We start from the raw sequence: 20,941 nt of genomic DNA, 5'->3' as shown, positions 1-20,941 counted from the left end.
GCTGGAGCTGGGGAGTCCTCTACAGCGCATCTTCAACCTGAGCCTGGAACAGGGGAAAGTCAACCTCACGCCTGGACAAACTGGTGAGGAAAGCAGGCTCTATTGTAGGCATGGAGCTGGAAAGTTTGACATCCGTGGCAGAACGACGGGCGCCCAGCAGGCTCCTATCAATTATGGAGAATCCACTGCATCCACTAAACAGTGTCATCTCCAGACAGAGGAGCAGCTTCAGCGACAGAGTGCTGTCACTGTCCTGCTCCACTGACAGACTGAGAAGATCGTTCCTCCCCCAAACTATGTGACTCTTCAATTCCACCCAGGGGGGTAAACATTAATATTATTCAAAGTTAATGTCTGTTTTTACCTGCATTTTTATTACTCTTTAATTTAATATAGTTTTTTGTATCAGTATGCTGCTGCTGGAGTATGTGAATTTCCCCTTGGGATTAATAAAGTATCTATCTATCTATCTATCTATCTATCTATCTATCTATCTATCTATCTATCTATCTATCTATCTATCTATCTATCTATCTATCTATCTATCTATCTATAATAAAACAGGGAGTGTACCAAAAATTAATGACTCACCCAAAAAACTAGAGGCAACCAATCATAACCGTCTACTGAGTTTGCATGACATTGTGCCACCTCCTGCTGCATCCATGTCAATTAATGACATACCAGAGTAGGGTGTGGTGCTTAAAGAAAACAATTATCAGATGGGACGGACCATATCTTGTTCCCCCTCTGCTTTAGAAGTTGAAAAGGATACACCATCCTTGGCGACAATACCTTGGGATGGAAAACCTGAAAACAGAGGAGCAGTTGTAACATGCCCAACAGGGGGTAAACTGTTGGCAACAGAGTACACCCAGTGACTGTATTTTTTTTCTTTCCACAGAAGATAGACATTGGAGCTGGACAGCACATGACCAGTATGCTGACTCCTACAGGGCTCAGCTAATGAGGAAGCCATGTAGGTGCCAAGAAGGAAAGAAAAGGCATCCTGGCTGGGATAAAGGAAGGATTCATACCATGCCAGGAGGCCATAATGGATGGTCTAAGTGAGCAGGCTTACTGGGAGTAGTTAATTCCCCCACACAACAGGTGACAGTGTACCTCAATGCTGGCCCAAATAAAGAAACAAAGGATGGAATGGGAATTGGAATCCAGAAAAGCAGCCGTTTTGGGGTCTTTGAATTCTACCAGAGAGCAGTGCCGGAGTAGAACTGCGCTGGTTTCCACATGACCAAGAAGTGCTCTGGACGACTTGGATAGAAGACCAGAAGCAGTTTCTGTGACGAATTTAAAAGACAATCCATCGCCACACTTAAACGAGTCACAATCAGTAGGCAGTGGGCAGTGCTGTCTTGGAGGCGGAAGATTTGTGATTTGATGTGTTGTGCTGGTGTTCTGATGAAGAAAGTTTTTAGTTAAATAAAATTCTTTATATGAACCAGGAAAATTGTGTTTGGTACTGCTATGTCTGTGGTTTGGGGTTCAGTGGTGCCCCTTGTGGTTGTAGTGGAAACATGTCAAGTGTAGATTTTGCACATAAATTAGACGATTTTTCTTCATGCAAAGAACAATAATAAAAATAATACATTTTATTTATATACTGCAGGCACATGGAATCAATTAACAACTAGTGTGGTAGACAGCATGGGTTAAGGGACCCTTGAATCTCAGCTAAATGTTATTTTGGACAAAGCTGTTCGGTTGAATGGCCTGTTCTCAACACAAATGTTCTAATGTAATGTTTTATTTACAACTTAGAGCGAACTTTGTTGCCAGTCAAAAATTAACATTTTTCATAAAGTTGTCAGTTTTATCTTTAATTAGTTTGGCCTACATACTATGTGCTATAAAAAAACAAACTACATTTTTAAGAACACCCCATCATAACAGAGTTAGTGTTCACAACTCATATCTTGGCTTATATTCAATCTGAGAACCCTAAAATGATCTATGTGTATAAGCCATCTGATTTCTGCATACTGGCAATTCAGCCTCAAATCTAAAATGGCAGATATTCACTTATTTAATAACTGTGATAACTTTTCATTTTAAAAAGTCTGCCTATTGATTCAGGATATGAAATGAAATAAATGTTTCCAGGATTAACACATCATTACAGCTCCTTTTTAAAGGGTAACTTAGGTGTGAGTTCTTACTTCCATAGTTCTTGTTTATATGGTGAATCAATGATTTCACTTTTCAGAACCTGTTACATAAATGTTTAATGCAGGTTTTCATAACATGTCAATTATTATACATATGTGAATAGTGATTTAAGGGTCACTGTTTTAAAATAACAAAAACATATCCATATTGAGCTGGCATTTACTGTACATGATTGGGTTTTTCAATGAATCAGTCCTGCTCCTTTAGTCTACTTCAGCCTTATAACCAATGCTGATGGGACAAGCTTGGCTTCCTCAGACTAAGTTAAGTGTTTTGGGCTATTTAGCTTTTAACATTTGGGTGTGTGCTAAGGAGCTCAAAGAAAGAATGCATGTTTAATTTCAGAGATTGAATGTATGGAAAATCCTACTTTGAGTTTCTGAGTAACACTTCACAGTGTTGGCAAACATTTTACAGATGTCTAGTGTTTTGCCACTTATGTTTTCTAAACATTCAGTAACTTAATAGTACAGCAATCGGCACTGGGCATTTAACAGTTCAAAATGATTTTCTACCAGAATAATATTGAGAAAAAAATAATACACTGAATAATTACTATTACCGGTACTAACTGCATAGAAAGGCAAAAACAAAGAAAAGACCTAAAGGACAACAATTTACACACTTTAACTAACTGACAATAACGTAAACTAAAACAATAGTTGTTACAATTGTCCACTTGTCATTCATTGTAGTTCTCATTCAAAAACCCCACAATAATGTTGCACATAAAGCCTGTGTAATAATATTTCACTCTGTTAGACTGCAGCAAAAGTACAAAAGGATAAATCTTATGGCCTGTTTAGGGTGGTTTTCTCACATGAGGCTTGTTTGTGAACTTACATTTATCAACTAAAGCATATTTGTTGTAGTGTTACTACAGCACACTGCCTGTATTTTTGTAAAGGCAAATATTGTGAGATTTTTGAGGAACCCCAACCCCCCCCCCCCCCCCCCCGATAACCCTTCACACAACCCCCCAACTGCACTGTGCACTGAAACTCTGTTAATGTAGACAGGGATTGGTTGTTCCCCACCTGTGCAACTGCAAGTTTGCAGGCTCCCCACATAACCCATTTTTTGCTGGATGGCTGATGCAAGGAACATTTAAAACCAGCCACTGACTTGGCCTTGCACTCAATTCCTGTCTCTTCACTTGTGCAGGAAGGCTATCTGTTCTTTTGATCTGAGAAGGGAGTAAATTCAGGATGACATTATTGTCACAGCTTGCATGCTGCATGTGTGTGAGTGACATTTTCAATTTCTGGGTTGTTGATGAAGAGTCTTGAAGCTGAGATCCAGGAACTGGAGTACCAACTGTGTTGTTAACCTAAAAGGAATGACAGCCAAGACATCATCAATCCTGCAATTACACACACAGATTTGTCAACCCAGGTACCAGCCAGATGTCATAGGTAACTTGGCTGATGGCCACAATAAATAAGGAAGAAGAAACAAAATCAGTGCACCTGGGCATGGAATTAGAGGAAGAAACAGTAAGCGCATTGCTAGATATTCGCCTGGAGGACCAGGTAAGCTTTACTAGAATGGTGACAGCGCTTGAGAGGAGGTTCAGGCAAAAGAAGGTGCCAGAACACATACAGGATGCCATATCCACTAAACAAAGAAGGGACAATCTTACAAAAGGTACCACAAGGCTCAAATATGCCCAGAGCCTCATCTGTAGTCAGCAGAAAACTTCAGCTGGGCGATGCATTGAGGAAGGCACTCATTACCCCAACCCTCCACAAAAGAACATTTTCACCATCGGCACCTTGGGTCCTTCGAGTAACCCTTGCCTTTGCTACAAAATTGAATCTGTCTCCGTTAAAGCCCTGCAAGACAATGGTTACACCATCTCTTTGGCAAGGGCACGACTGCTACCAGAGACAGATAACGGAGCACCAGAGGACTGGGAAGCACCACTATCTACCCTGAAGATGGTTACCGAAGAGGAAATTCAAATGTGGGGAAAAAAGATAGTTACAAGTCACCACTGGGCATCTCCGGTTTGAGCATGAGTTCTGGTTGGCTGCAATTCAAGACCATTGAATCCTTGAAGCAGATTTCTTGGCAGCACACAGAGCGGCGGTCCTGAACTTTGGAAAAGGAAAGCTCCGTCTGCGCAGGAGAGAAATATCTGTTGCTGGGATCACACCACGACCACAGACTTAGGGTCATCAGCACCCGGATTCCTACCAGGTCTGCACAACTGGCAAGGAAGCCAGACAGCGGCATCTGACCCCCAGCTCAGGAAAGTTAAAACACAGTATCATCGTTGGGCTGACACTGACACCTGAACATCTACTTGCATGGCCTCCATCCAGCACTACCAGTAGAGCAGTCATGGTTTTATGGCAGCAGAGCACAGCTGATTTGCTACAACACTAATGCCAACAGCTTCACCTTATGCTGGAGGAGCATTTGGACATCTGTGCTTGCAAAAATAAAATAGATTAGCTCCGCACTACATCAACACAGGCAGTGCTGCTCCAATCCGTGTGCAGCCACCCCAGCTGCCATTCACTAACAGTCAGACAGCCGAAGAAAAGATCTAGAAAATGGCTGTGGCTGGTGTGATTGAACTGTCATCAAGTCCATGGTCTGCCACATCAATCCTCATTGAGAAAAAGGATGGCAGCTGGCGCTTTTGTGTTGACTACTAGAAGATAAATGCTGTCATAAAGCTGGACTCTTGCCCCATATAGACAATGCCTCAGACTACCTAACTGGCCCCAACAAGTTCAGATACTTGGAATTAAGTAGTGGCTACTGGCAAGTTGCTTTTATGCCAGAGGCCCAAGAAAAGACTGCTATACCATTGGGTAAGGGTTGAGCCATTTAACAGTCATGCCTTTGGGACTGTGCAATATCCTGGTCACCATCGAACACTTCATAGAGCAAGTGCTGGTGCTGCTGTGTGGTGTATTTGGATGACTTCTTGGTGCACGCCTCTGACTTTGATGGAGCCCTAACCCACCCCTATTGATGGAGCCTAACCCACCCCTAAAGGAAGTGTTTTCAGCCATTTAGAACACAGGATTTATGCTGAACCCAGCAAAGTGTCACCTGCTGCAGAGAGAAATCAAGTTTTTGGGTCATGTGGTCACAGCAGTGAGAATAGCTACTGACCCAGAGAAGATTGCCAAAGTGCGTGACTGGCCATGACCCAGTAATGAGCAGGCGCTCAGCAGTTTTCTGTGGGTTTGGCACCTTATTTTCAGCAGTTTGTATGAGGATTTGCGGAAACAGCAGCATCACTACACACATTGACCAACAAAGGAAGCGAGTAATGGTGCACACCAGAATGTAACACTGGGTTCTGTCAATTGAAGGGGAGTCCTTATCACTACACCTGTTTTAGCCTATCCAGATCCAGAGGCATCACTCATCCTGGAACAAAGATGCCAGTAATCAGGACACTGAAGCAGTCTTGTCAGGATGGAAGCAGAGATAGAGAAGGGTATTCAGCTACTATAGCCACTACCTGAACCGACCAGAGTGAATTTACTGATTAACATACTGGGAACAGCTGGCAGTGGTCTCCAGTGTGCAGTACCATACCTTCAGCCCATACTTTAACAGGCACCAGGTCATTTTACAGATCAACCACACCTTGCTCACCTGGCTTCTGAATTTCAAAGAGCCAGAAGATAATGTGGCAAGGTGAATAGAAGCACAGCATGAGTGTGTCATCAAGCACTAGTGATGCTCTGATCAATTGGCCACTGAGAGAAATTTGTCAATTTTCACTTAAAAAAAGACTTCATCAATGAATATTAAAAAGGGAGATCCCAAAAAAAATTCATTTCTAAGCTATACTGTAATTTATTTGTATTATGGTAGTTGAGCCAGTGTAGGTCTTTTTGTTTTTTTTTCTTTTGCAGCAAACTTTCTGAAACATAAACAAAGAACAGCAGTGGAAGCTTGTTTTATCAGTGAAAAAGAGGCGACTGGTATATTAGCCTTTATATTAAAGAAAGTGGACTAAGAAACTGAAATTGGAAAAAAAGTAAAAGTAATCAGAGAGGTTGTCCTGTGCAACTAGATAGCAAGAAAATCTACTTTAAGGAACTCAGACCTTTATTTTTTCATTTAAATAAAGGGAAACACTACTTGTGTTTGGAGAGTGTGCTTGTTTAAAATGCAGCAACTTACACTTTTAATTAGAAAAAGAAAGGATAAAGACGAATTTGAAACTGCTGCTCAGTAAACAATAGGATTTTTTTTAAAGATTTGTACTGTGTTTACTATTTGTTGCTGTCTGTTATACAGAATAAGTTATGATAAGAAACAAGTACTACACGATTAAAATGGTAATCCATATTTTATAACTATACCACAAGAATTACGAATGTCTAGTTGATACACTGAAGAAAAAAAACACACCTATATAAATAGGAGCTACAAACTCCTGTAACATTGGCCTTTGGGATGTACCCTCAGCCTCATATCAACACATACAGCATATGGGGGATATACACACTACTGAGTCACATTATAAGTCGCCATGATGAAATTCACACAAGTTGGATCAGCTTTTGATTTTAATTTTTGTTTTTGATTTTTGGTGTAATGTTTAATCCAGCCCTCAAAGGGTTGGTGATTTTGGCTTTCATCGACCATTGGTACATCATTAATCTCACTCTCTCTGTCCTAGGATGTGAAGCAGAAGAAGAAGGGGAAGATGGTTAACTGTGGGCTACAGCGCGTTATTGATGAACTCCAGACCTTTAAGAGGTAGATTCAGCAACTCCTTGCTAGACAGACACACCTCAGGGAAGAGAAAGTTTGCCTGCAAAAAGAGACCTCCTCAGCATCTGAGATCGAAAGAAATCAACACATCGTGAGCTGTGCCACTCACAAAATGGGCCAAGTAAAGTTTACCCCTGCTCCTAATCGAGACAATGATGACAATGGAATCTGGATGTTTCAGCAACGCAAACAGGGGCTGAAGGATAGATCACCTCCTTCATCTCAGGCAAGCGTCGCCATCCATAACTGCTTTGACCCTCTCTGTACCCCCACTGTGTCAGCAGACTTTGGTGATGTAGTTGTTAATGGGGATTCAATTGTACGCCACCTCGGTATTTCAGGCCCTAAACATAAAATGTTTCTTGTTTTCCCAGTGCACAAGTACGAGATATTACAAAAAGAGCACTGTCAGCCACTGAGAAGCACAAGGCCAGGGCAGTTGAGATCACTGTAGTAAATGCAGATATAAATGAATTATATATATAAATGCAGATATAAATCGACAGGTGGAGGTTCTAAAGGCGGACTTCGCAGCACTAAATCAAGCCATGAAGGAAAAGACCCCAGCTATGAGAATAATAATTTCAGTTCCTTTGCCTTATCTAGAAGGTGAAATAAATCATATAGTCGACTGCTGACCTTGAACAACTGAATGAGATGCTTCTGCAAAAGACAAAACATCAGTTTCACGGATAACTGGGATCTTTTCTGGGAGAGACCGCATTTCATCAGACAAGATGGTCTGTATCCAAACAGATTTGGTGCCCAGGTCCTCTCCAACAATATGCTGAAGGTAACCTGTTGTTCTTGATTATATAACTTTAGTGTTCTATTTTCTATAATGCCATGTTCAGATGTGAATTCTGTATTGAGTACACCTTTAGATGTAAACTACAGTAACAAAGAACAGTCTAACTAAAAAACCAAGACAAAGCGTTATAAATGCAAATAGCCCAATTAAAATTTCAACTAATGATGTGCACTGTAGTAGAATAAACACAACATATTATAGAATTAATAAAAAATCTGCACAAAGCAGCATTAACTCAAATCAGTTAACAACCATTTCAAGCTGCTGTAACACTTCCATTCAGCCCTGCTCTTTCGAGACCTTATGTAAATGAGGCTTTACTAAATATTTGAGCATTAACCAGCAAATTTTTTTTTACATTAACAATCTTATTAGTGATAAGAAAACTGATTTTCTTACACTCACTGAAACAACCCAGCCACAGGGGATGCACAAACCAGTTTGTTTCTTTGTGCCGGTCCCAAGCCTGGATAAATGGGGAGGGTTACCTCAGGAAGGCCATCCAATGTAAAATCTTGCCAGATCAATATGCGGATAACGATACAAATTTCCTATCCGGATCAGTCGTGGCCCAGGTTAACAACGGCCACCACCAGTACTGTTAGCCAACAGGGTGCTGGCAGAAATTGAACTACTGTTGGCCGAAGAAGGAGAAGAAGAGGGGGGAGATGTGTCTGGAGGCAGAAGGACAGGAGTAAGGTAAAGAGAGTGGAACTGAGGGTAGGAATGTTGGCAGTATGATTGGTAAGGGAAGAGAGTTATCCAATATGATGGAGAGAAGGAAGGTTGATATATTGTGCGTGCAAGAGACTAAATGAAAGGGGAGTAAGGCCAGGTGGATAGGAAGTAGATTCAAATTTTTCTATCATGGTTTAGATGGGAGGAGAAATGGGGTAGGGATTATTGTAAAGGAACAGTATGTCAAGAGTTTTTTGGAGGTGAAGAGAGTGTCAGACAGAGTAATGATTATGAAGCTGGAAACTGAAGGTGTGATGATGAATGTTGTCAATGCATATGCCCCACAAGTTGGGTGTTCGATGGATGAGAAAAAAGATTTCTGGAGTGAGTTGGATGAGGTGATGGACAGTGTACCCATGGGACAGAAAGTGGTGATTGGAGCGGATTTCAATGGACATGTTGGTGAAGAGAACAGAGGAGATGAGGAGGTGATGGGTAGGTATGGGGTCAAGGAGAGGTCGAAGGATAGTGGATTTTGCAAAAAGGATGGGCATGGCTGGGGTGAATACATATTTTAAGAAAAGGGAGGAACATCGGGTGACGTACAAGAGTGGGGGAAGATGCACACAGGTAGATTATATCCTATGTAGAAGAGTCAATCTGAAGAAGATTAACACTAGAATTACCAGAGCTTACGAAAAAACTCGTAGATTCGGCACAACTTAAATCCGTTCGCACCTCTCCGTTCTCGTCTTTTGTCTTGTAAATGGGCAATTAAGACAAGCAGCAAGCAGCCTGCTATTCCATCCCCCCACCGCTGCAGAACGTGCACAAAGTTCTCCAAGCTCATGCCTTGATTGAATATCTGGGAGTGAAGTGCTAGAGTATTAGAGTGGAAATAATAGATCATTATTTGGAACACATGCATTTCATGTGTGTTCCTTTTCTACAACAACTGTGTAAACACATTGTTAAAACAGAAACGTTTCTCATATGTTAGTAGTAAATGACAAAATGTTGGCATAAAGTATATAAAGTGTGAAGCCTGAAGTCCAAAGATCAAATGAACACTTTCACAAAAGGTTCAAGGATAAAACGGCGGCTTCTGTGGCGTAGCAGTAAGATTTGTTGACTTGTAATCAAGAGTCCCGGGTTTGATCCTGACTGCCTCCTATATTTGCCATTTTCAGTTTTGAGCTGCTCTTATTGTTAATATTATACAGTACACACATACATTTGGTTTGCGTCTGTAACAGACAGTGTACTTTTATAGTACTTGTAAAAGTTACCTTTTTTTTTCTCACTTTTATTCTCCTGAAAACCCCCCACCCCCCTTCAACTGAGCGATCTGACACTGTTAGTTTTTATTTGAAAGTGGGAATAACTGTAGATGTGAGTGGTGTTTTGAGGCAATGGAACTGGACATTCTCTGATCTTGCAGGATAAAAGCTGACACACAAACGCTGGTGAATCTGCCTTCTTCAAATCTCACTGTCACCTGATTTTTTTAATTCAGTTTTATTGAGTGTTCCTCCTCAAACTGAATTAGTATGCACCTTATGGGCTAGGATGTCAAAAAAAAATAATAATAAAAAAAACAGACATATTATATTTGGAATTATTCATTTTATGACCTGTATAGTACATTTCGGAAAACATTGTGGCACCGATGCAACATTATTCATATTATTCACATTCATTTGCGTAACATCTTGCGGTTGTAATCAGTGAACGTGGTTCCCCCCCCCCCCCCAATCTTGTCAGTTCCCACATGTTGCTGTATGGTGGTGTTACTTTTATAATCCAGGACATGCAGAGGAAAGAATTGAACAGAGAGGTCAGTTCAGCGCTATATTTAAACATCAGATTCAAATGTTAACAGTTCACACACACGCAAGGACCCGTCCTTCCTACATTTACAACGTGTGTACCTGTTGCAATGCGCACACTTCTCTCTATGCTTTGGTTCCTATTACATTGAAAGGGCACCTGACACTGACTCAGTTTACTTTCCTGGGGAAAGTGGCTGTCTTGGAACAGAAGCTTGTCAATGCTGCATCCTCCTTTTCTTTTTCCATCGCCTTTCCTAGTAAGATGCGACGACGAAGTTCCTCTGCAAGGTGAGCCATGAACACTCTTCTTTTCTCAGTGGCCCCCGTGCATGCCTTGCACAGTACATGAGCGTTGATCGCTGCCGGGTCAAGCTTGTTATAGCTCACAACAACTGGCCACCTGTGTGTTTCTGCGCGCACTGCATAAGCTCTGGCCTACTGGTGCACAAAGTCAACGCAGCACGGAGAACAAAAGAAAGAATCAAATATATGGGACATATATATATATATCAACAATTTTGTGATACTTGTAAAAGTTAGCTTTTTTCAATTTTATTCTCTCAATCACAATCATGCTGTATGCCCGCCCCTCCTGATCTGACTTTAAGTAACAGTGCCAGCATAAATTCACACCCGATCTGACGCTGTTCTTTTTCAAATAATATTGCATTAGTTCGATGATATTTTCTGATTGGTACTTTTCAGGTCATAAAATGATTTCTTCAAAATGTCACATATATTGTCTCTTTCTTTCAGGTGTGTAATAGAAACCACAGCACAGAGAGAAGTGTGAACATTGCAACAGGTACACATGTCGTAAATGTAGGAAGGACGGACCTTGTGTGAGTGTGAACTGTTAACATTTGAATCTGATGATTGCATATAGCGCTGAACTGACCTCTCTGTACAATTCTTTCCTCTGCATGTCCTTGAGTAGAAAAGAAACAGCACTATACAGCAACATGTGGGGACTGGCAAAATCGGGAAAACAAAAAAAAAACACGTTCACTGATGTTATGCGAATGAATATGAATAATATGAATAATGTTGCTTCCGTGCCACAGTGTTTTCCGAAATGTACAATACAGGTCATAAAATGAATAATTCCAAATATCATATATACCTATGCCCCTGTTTTTTTTTTGACATCATAGACCATAAGGTGCATACTAATTCAGCATGAGCAGGAACACTAAATAAAACTGAAAAAAAAAAAAATCAAGTGGCAGTGAGATATGAAGAAGGCAGATTCACCAGCGTTTGTGTGTCAGCTTTTATCCATCCAGATCAGAGAATGTCCAGTTCCATTGCCTCACAAAAACTAACATCATCAGATCACTCGGTTTGGGGGGGGCAGGTAGTATATATCGTGATTGTGACTGAGAGAATAAAAGTGAAGAAAAAAATGGTACTATACAATAAAAGTACACCGTCTGTTACAGACGCAAACCAAATGTATGTGTGTAGTGTATAATATTAACAATAAGAGCAGCTCACTACTGAAAATGGCAAATATAGGAGGCACTCGGGATCGAACCGGAACTCTTGATTACAATTCAGCAAATCCTACCGCTATGCTGCGGAAACTGTTGTCTTATCCTTGAACCTTTTGTGAAAGTGTTTATTTGATCTTTGGACTTCAGGCTTCACACATTATATAGTTTATGCCAACATTTTGTCATTTACTACTAAAATATGAAAAATGTTTCTGTTTTAACAATGTGTTTACACAGATTATTGTAGAAACAGAACACACATGAAATGTATGTGTCCCAAATAACGATCTATTATTTCCACTCTAAAACTCCAGCACTTCACTCCCACATAATCAATCAAGGCATGAGCTGGGAGAACTTTGTGCACGTTCTGCGGCGGCGTTTGGGGGGTGGGTGGAATAGCAGACTGCTTGCTGCTTGTCTTAATCAGCACATTTACAGGACATAAAACGCTGACGGAGAGGTGCAATGGGATTTAAGGTGGGCTGGATCTACGAGTTTTTTTCGTAGGCTCTGGTAATTCTAGTGTTAAAGACTGCAAAGAGGTGGCAGGAGAAAGTGTAGTTAGGCAGCATATGATGGTGGTCTGTAGGATGACGTTGGAGATCAAGAAGAAGAGATGGAGAGGGAGGGCAGAGCAAAGGATTAAATGGTGGAAGTTGAAAAAGGAAGACTGCAAGGTGAAGTTTAGGGAGAAGGTAAGACAGGCACTGGGTGGCAGTAAACAGTTACAAGACAGCTGGGCAACTGCAGCAGAAGTAGTAAGAGTGACCGCAAGAATGGTGCTTGGCGTGACATCTGGACAGAGGAAGGAGGAAAAATGAAACCTGGTGGTGAAATGGGGAAGTACAGGAGAGTATACAGGGGAAGAAGATGGCGAAGAAGTGGGATAGTCAGAGAGATGCACAAAGTAGACAAGAGTATAAGGAGATAAGGCACAAGGTGAAGAGAGAGGTGGCGAAGGCTAAAGAAAAGGTGTATGATGAGTTGTATGAAAGGCTGGGCACTAAGGGGGGATAAAAGGATCTGTACCGATTGGTTAGACAGAGGGACTGAGTTGCGAAAGATGTGCAGCAGGTTAGGGTGATAAAGGATAAAGATGGAAACATACTCACAAATAAGGAGGGATGTTGAGCAGATGGAAAAAGTACTTTGAGAGGCTGATGAATGAAGAGAATGACAGAGAGAGAAGGCTGGATGATGTGGAGATAGTAAATCAGGAAGTGTAATGGATTAGCAAGGAGTATGCAAGGACAGCTATGAAAAGGAAGAAGAATGGAAAAGCCATTGGTCCAGATGATATACCTGTGGAAGCATGGAGGCGTTTAGGGAAGATGGCCATGGAGCTTTTCATCACATTGTTTAATGGAATCTTGGAAAATGAGAGGATGCCTGAGGAGTGGAGAAGAAGTGTACTAGTAACGATTTTTAAAAATAAGTGGGGTGTGCAGAGCTGTAGTAACTAAAGGGGGATAAAATTGATGAGCCACAGCATGAAATTATGGGAAACAGTAGTGGAAGCTCGGTTAAGAAGGGAGGAGATGATTAGTGAGCAGCAGTTTGGTTTCATGACAAGAAAGAGAACCACAGATGCAATGTTTGCTCTGAGGGTGTTGATGGAGAAGTATAAAGAAGGCCAGAAGAAGTTGAATTGCGTCTTTGTGGACATGGAAAAAGCATATGACAGGGTGCATCGAGAGCAGTTGTGGTATTGTAAGAGGAAGTCGGGAGTGGCAGAGAAGTATGTAAGAGTTGTACAGGATATGTATGAGGGAAGTGTGACAGTGGTGAAAACTACAGTAGGTGTGACAGATGCACTCATCGTGGAGGTGGGATTACATCAGGGATTGGCTCTGAGCCCTTTCTTATTTGCAACGGTGATGGACAGGTTGACAGACGAGATTAGACAGGAGTCCCCGTGGACTATGATGTTTGGTGATGACATTGTAGATCTGTAGCGATAGTAGGGAGCAGGTCGTGGAGACCCTGGAGAGTTGGAAGTTTGCTCTAGAGAGGAGAGGAATGAAGGTCAGCAAGAACAAGACAGAATATAAGTGTGTGAATGAGAGGGAGGTCAGAGGAATGGTGAGGATGCAGGGAGTAGAGTTGGTGAAGGTGGATGAGTTTAAATACTTGGGATCAACAATTCAGAGTAACGAGGATTGTGGAAGACAGGTGAAAAAGAGAGTGCAGGCAGGGCGGAATGGGTGGAAAAATGTGTCAGGAATGATTTGTGACAGGCTGGTATCAGCAAGAGCGAAAGGGAAGGTCTACAGGACGGTAGTGAGACCAGCTATGTTATATGGGTTAGACGGTGGCACTCACCAGAAACCAGGAGACACAGCTGGAGGTAGCAGAGGTAAAGATGTTAAGATTTCCACTGGGTGTGACGAGGATGGACAGGAGAGCAAGATGTAGAAGACAGGACGATATGGAAGAAGATTTTCCGCTGTGGCAACCCCTAACAGGAGCAGCAGAAAGAAGAGGAAGAAGAAGAAAAACTGAAATGTGGCTCTGCAAGGATGGTGCAGCAATGTTAATTGAAGGAGCACCTCCGAATTACAGTTTTGTTTATTCAGTTTGCCAAGGCAAAAAAGACTGCATTTTCGCAAGGATTTACACAAGCTGCTTAAACTGTAAAGATGCTGGCTTTGGTACTTTAGTATCTTGCTGTGTTTATTCAATGAGTGTTGCAGTCTCTCATATTGACCGTTTATATTCAGGTCAGGTCAGGTTGGGGAGCATGCACAGGTACAGCATGCTGTGACACCCACCACACAACAAAGCAGCTCAGGATCCTGGTTGGCAAACCCAAGGCAGACACGCAGTCCATTCCCACCCTCCAGAAACTGCCATTTATCTGCCACAGCCAGGTGTTATGCAGGCATCCCATTGGCCTGGTCCAGCTGCTTGGGTCCTCAACAATGAGGATCCTGTGAGCCATATAATCCTCAGGGTATTGCACCCTCACAATATAGGTAATGTGCCTCATTCAGGACTCTGTGAGCAACTGCTCATTCGACACAAAGTCAAACCAGTGGTACCCAAGGATTCTCTGAAGAGACGCAGTACCAAAGATGTCCAGTCTTTGTCTTAGGTTAAAGTAGTAAATGACTTGCAGGTTAATGCAGACAGAGGCCGTATATCCATTCTGGTTCTCTTAGACTTTAGTGCAGCATTTGACACCACAGACCACAGTATTCGTATAAATTACCTTAGTCAATGGGTAGGCCTCTCCAGCTACATCTTAAGTTGGTTTCAGTCTTACTTAACAGATAGAAAATTCTTTTAGTTGTGGTGATTATACTTTGGAGACCCATGATATTTTAGAAGGTGTATCACAAGGATCTATTCTTGGTCCAGTACTCTTTTCGAGGAATATGCTTCCATTAGATCACATTATCTCAAAGCACAAGGTGAGCTACCACAGCTATGGAGGTGACACACAGTTATATTTATCAATAGCACCTGATGACCCTGAAACTCTTGGCTCTCTGACCATGTATGTTACTTATATTTTCAAATGGATCAGCAGTAACTTTCTCAAACTAAATAAGGAGAAAACAGTAATCTTAGTTATTGACAAAAATGGATATAGTGAGGGTATTAGCAATAAACTTGATCCTTTAGGCTTAAAAGTCAAGTCAGAGGTAAAGAATTCAGGGGTAACTATTGACTCTGACCTAAATTTTAAATCACATATTAATCAGATTACTAGGACTGCATTTTTTCACTTAAGGAATATAGAACAAGTTTGACCTCCTATAAGTTTCCAAGACGATGAAAAATGAGTTCACGCTTTTGTCTTTAGTTGACTAGATTAATGTAATGTAATTAATGTAATGTAATGTAACAGGACTACCTAAGAAAGACATCAACTGGTTGCAATTAGTGCATAATGCAGCAGCCAGAAGCTTAACTAGAAAAAGAAAATCTGAGCACATCTCACCAGTGTTAGCATTGCAACATTGGTTACTCAATTTAAAATACTACTAATGGTTTATAGAGCTCCATCCTATATTTTGTAATGCCTATCCCCCTACTCTCCAGGCTTAAAAGAAGTGGTGAGATGGCCTTGCTTTTTCTGTCCTCCTGGCCATCCAACCTTACCTCATTCTTTGTCACATACTGTAAATTATTATTGCCTAATGTTGTTTATGTTTTATATTAACATACTTTTTATTTCATCTTGTAAAGCACTTTGAGCTACATTGTTTGTATGAAAATGTGCTATATAAATAAATGTTTTAAGTTTTAAATTATTAAAGTTGTAGCAAATATTTATAATCAATTCCATCTTTAAAATGTTAAATTGTATTTCCTAACTGTTGCTCCCCCTTTTAATGTTTTGTATAAAATTACTGTAGTACTAGGGTGTTGTACCGTGTTAGCCATTATGAATGTAGAGAAAAGCCAAGCAAAATGACACCTTTTATTGCTAACTAGAAAGATTACAATATGCTAAGCTTTTGAGGCAACTCAGGCCCCTGAAGAAGGGGCCTGAGTTGCCTCAAAAGCTTGCATATTGTAATCTTTCTAGTTAGCCAATAAAAGGTGTCATTTTGCTTGGCTTTTCTCTATAAAATTACTGTAAGACTAGTTTAACACCATTAATTCTACACTCGTTAAGAAATCTGTTTGTTCATTGACTGTTTGTCGTTGAGTGCAAGAAAAAAATGATAAAATTTTGTAGCTGCCTAGTGATTTTGAAACCTAAATGGAGGCTCCAACCATCAGCAAAATGCTCTGCATCATATCTCTTACGGTGATACTTAAACAATCAGGACCTACTCAACAACATTTGTTAGGCAGAATGACCAGTGGGGGCTAGGTGGTCTTGAAATCCTGTTGATTTTGTAGTTTTTTCATTTTTGGTCCTTCCTGGCCAGCTGACCATAGCATCAGACTTTACAATGGATCTGTGTATATTACTTCACAGGTCCGACAAATTGGTGACAAAGTGAGAGAGGCTAAATTGAGATGGTTTGGGCATGTGCAAAGGAGAGATGAGGGGTACATCAGGAAAAGAATGTTGAGGATGGAACTGCCAGGCAAGCGGAAAGGAAAAAGTTTATGGATGAGGTGAGGGAGGACATGAAGGCAATCGGTGTGACAGAAAATGATGTAGAAGACTAGGATAGATGGAGATGGACGATCCTTAAATGAGAGCAGCCAAAAGAATAATATCTGTTTATGTAAATGATTTATTCTTCACTATTTTTAGTATGTCATTTATTCATTATTTTTTTCTAGCAACATTTTGACATCTTGTAAAGTATTGTTTCATAATCTGTATGATAATGTGCTTTGGAAATGTTATGTTAAATTAACTCAAACCATGGTTTGTGTGTTATGTTTTTATCTCTTTAAAAACCTTGTCTGTTTTATTATATGCAGCTTTACAGTCTACACATTACGATTTGTAGTATTTTTTGGATATTTTCACAGGGTCGGGACCTGGTCAGTGACCAAGTTATAGTGTTTCCTTCATTTATAATGTTTCTTACATCACCCATCGACGAAAGGAGCTTATAGCGCAACCACTATTGGCTTGTAGTTGCTTCTGTGGCACTATGCTGCTGTGCTGCGAACCTGCAGTTGCCTCAGTGACGGACAAGCAGCCCTCCACAGACACAGCAATTGTGCTTCAGCATGACCTGTTGTGCGAGGTCCCAAAAGAATTAAGAAACCTCACACTATTAAATTATTGTATTTACTGTAAAACATTGTCATCTTTACAGTGGTATTACCAAAAAATGTAATGCATTTTGGGATGTCAGTTTTGAGAAGAGATTTAGACCTAACAAATATCTCCAATAATCACCACTTCTCAAAAAACCACTGGCAAGGCTGCTGAAATTTTGGAAATTAAATGAAGATGCAAGTGTTTCAATGACATTTTTGTTAGTTTCTGTTTAGCAGGTTTCTGCTACTACTGCTGTCACAGAGAAGACTCTCAAGCTTGACAGAAACCCCAAGACTGATTTTTCTTGGTATGAACCCTACCCTTCATAATATAATACACTGGGCATTTTATAAAATAATTACTGAAGTGATTGTTTTCATTTAAATGACATACTGAACCATACTAACTATAATTTAAATGTGAATATACCCAAACCCTGATAATGAGAGTGCTTTTTTGATATTATGGGTCTCGGTTGTTAAGCATGATGTAAAATACAAAAATGTCAGTTTCAGGTGACACATTAACTGAACCTTGAGAGAGAAGTAGTGTGTGAGGGGCAAAGTTTACCTGCATCTTTTGTGAATGGAATTGCAGTGGTTTTTTCATGTTTCTACAATATTTTAATTTTGTATACCAAGAAGAAGCAGTACTCACCCTTACATTTCCATAGAGGTGCAAAAAATAAATGATTAACATATACATATTTTTGTGCTTTTAAGGGGAGCCAAAAGTATTCTTTTTACTATTTTGCTTTTGTTTGGTTCTGCTTATTCTATGCTACACTGATAAAACTTTTTTTCTTATCAAAACACTTGTTCATAATGGTATTCTGAGTTGCATGAAATCTAACTTGTTTGTGAAATAACTGCAACCTCTTTAATTGTTAAATTACAAATAAAATGTTTTTGCTTAGAGACAACTATTATTTGTATTTGTTTTTCATATTTGCATTAGATGCATATTGGGAGAATAAGAGTCCACTGAATGGTAAAGAAGACTAAACCAACATGCAGATACAATATTTTTAAATGTTTTTCTTGTAAATTTAATCAAAACCTTGTAATCTACAAGTCTGAGTCAGCTCTGAAGAAAACTCTTTTCTGCCTTGTGCAACATAATATTATTAATGCCGAGGATAAGGTTGTGTTTTTATGCAACACTGTATATATTTGTTCCTATTTTAAGTCATGTTCTACTGATTAAAAATATTTGAAATATTTGTGTGCACTTGCCAGCACATTTTCCAGTCATGTTTTAACTTTCTGAATCATTATCTAGAGACTATCTGTAAACATTCATTAATGAGACTGGACAGAATTTGGGTTACTTTATTTTATTCATCATTTAAGTATAATTGAAATTGCATTTGAAATTATATCAGACAGGCTGAATTTGAATACTGTAGTTATTTTAATATTGCAATATTCTTATTGGGTTTTGTACAAATTGCAAAGTATATTTCTTGCACATTGTCCAGAGAAATTTGTGCTTTTCATATTGTGACATGTTATGTATGTATATTCTACAAAGATGGGACTATACTGGATTGTTTAATTTTATTATGGGTTATTATTTTTTTATTACTGTGGAAAATTGATAATAAAAATAAAACTGTAATGAACTGTCATGGGATTATCATTTTAAATTAAAGCACCAGGATATGAAATTTTACATATACATATTACGGTACTTTATTTCAAATTTAAAAGCACTCTGCAGTAAATTACTGGAAGTGTATTTGTTAGGCGTACTGTATTGTAGATCATTGTTTACTAGCAACTCTGCTAGTAAATTACAGCAAAATTTACAGTGCTTTTTTTTTTTTTTTTCAGTGGCAAGTAGTGATGGACCTGTCAGGTTTTCCATCTGCTATAGTCAGACTTTCATTCAGACACTGACATATGATAGTTCTAAATTAGGACTTGAATATTAATGTACATTATGGTGCTGGTTTGACTGGCTGCTGTAAATTTCTTATTAGAAGTCTGACACCATCCAATCTTTTCAAGAAGCGGGATCCAAAGTGAATGGTTAGAGTTGGCATAACCACCATGCGTTGCATCTTCCCTCAGCCTTGCTTTATAATTTCTGTCGCATAGTGATTGGAATGGTATCAATCAAATGCATCAGGCCACAGACAAATGCTCAGGAAAACATGCAATTCCCAAACAGATGCTGACCAGGTTTGCTATCTAATGTGAGACCTGGTGCTGTATGACAGGCCCATTTGTTCATGCCACCAATACATTAGACACCTGGATTAATAATCGTAGTTTAGAACTAAATGTATCTAATCAACGTTGGCCCGATTCCTGCAGCGTGATTGCTTGTTAAACATGTGCTAAATCTCACAATTGTTGCCATTTATGCAAATTATGAATTTGCGTGTAGAGACAGATATCACAACTGCATAGAAATTTGGCATTCATCCGTGATTTTCAATGTCTGCTGTTTCAATGTTGGGATATGTGCAGTTAATACAAATGACCAGGAGATGCCACTAGACAGGTGAGTGTCAAATGCTTTGAAGCTTTGACATGACTTCCGACATAATTGCTTCTAATGTTCTGATGCATCGTGAGGCTTCACTTTGCCTCACTAGGCAGATTCTAAACAGAAAGTTGCCCGGAGCGTGTTGCAGCATGCAGCATTCACGTGCCAGCGTGTACCTTGATAAGTGAATGCAGTAAAAGGGAGGGTTTGGGTTTGGAGGCGCAGATTGGCTGAATTATCTTACTTGTTATATTAAAGGAGTTGCTGTCCAACAGGGGTTGTCAGTGGATCTAAAGGTGAGGTAGGGATAAGCACTGCTGAGCTATAGTGGGAGCAGTTGTTTTTGTTTCTCGACGGCTCTGTAAATATCTCTTGTACATATACATCTTTGAGTGATTACGTTTGGTTTTGGGATAGTTTTCTTTTGGGGTTGGTGAAATTGTTTTTCTTTTCTATATTCAAACACTTGATATTAACTGACTTTATTTTCTTTTTGTGTGTCACTCAAAAGATAACAGGTGGTGCAAGCAGATACTGATGGATCTTGATCTTGCAGTTCAGCTTGTATTTATTTTGGAGTTGTTCTTGGCTTTTTGTCTACCATTCTCACTATCCTTCTGCTCATTCTGGGGTCAATTGTCCTTTTGCAGCTGTCCATGGACCTTAAACCTGTTAACAACTGTTATCACAAACTGCTTGGAGAAGGTCTTATAGCCTTTGCTTTTAACATGTCTGTCTACACTTTTCTGTCTCATCTCCTGAGAAAACTCACTTCTTTGCTTTCTCTTGTCCATGTTCAGACAGACCTGATGATATCAAACAGCAGAGTAACTATTCTCTATTTAAATAGGCTGAATGACTGACTGCACAATTTGATATATGTGTGATACTAATTTAAGAAAACAGCTTGAAAAATTACTTTTGCAATAAGCTGTAATGGTATCAAGAAATTTGTCCACATCTGTAATTGTGTTTGTGAGTAAACATGTAGTGAAGCAGT

General features: G+C 39.9%; 1 protein-coding gene across 1 annotated transcript in view; it reads right to left on the bottom strand.

The window, feature by feature from the left end:
* The window catches only part of ankrd27 (ankyrin repeat domain 27 (VPS9 domain)), a 494,306-nt gene that overhangs the window by 157,329 nt on the left and 316,036 nt on the right, over window positions 1-20,941 (bottom strand). The window lies entirely within an intron of this gene.

This window comes from Erpetoichthys calabaricus, chromosome 9, assembly GCF_900747795.2.
Source record: "Erpetoichthys calabaricus chromosome 9, fErpCal1.3, whole genome shotgun sequence".
NCBI lineage: Eukaryota > Metazoa > Chordata > Cladistia > Polypteriformes > Polypteridae > Erpetoichthys > Erpetoichthys calabaricus.
This window is presented reverse-complemented; position numbering and strand designations above follow the sequence as displayed.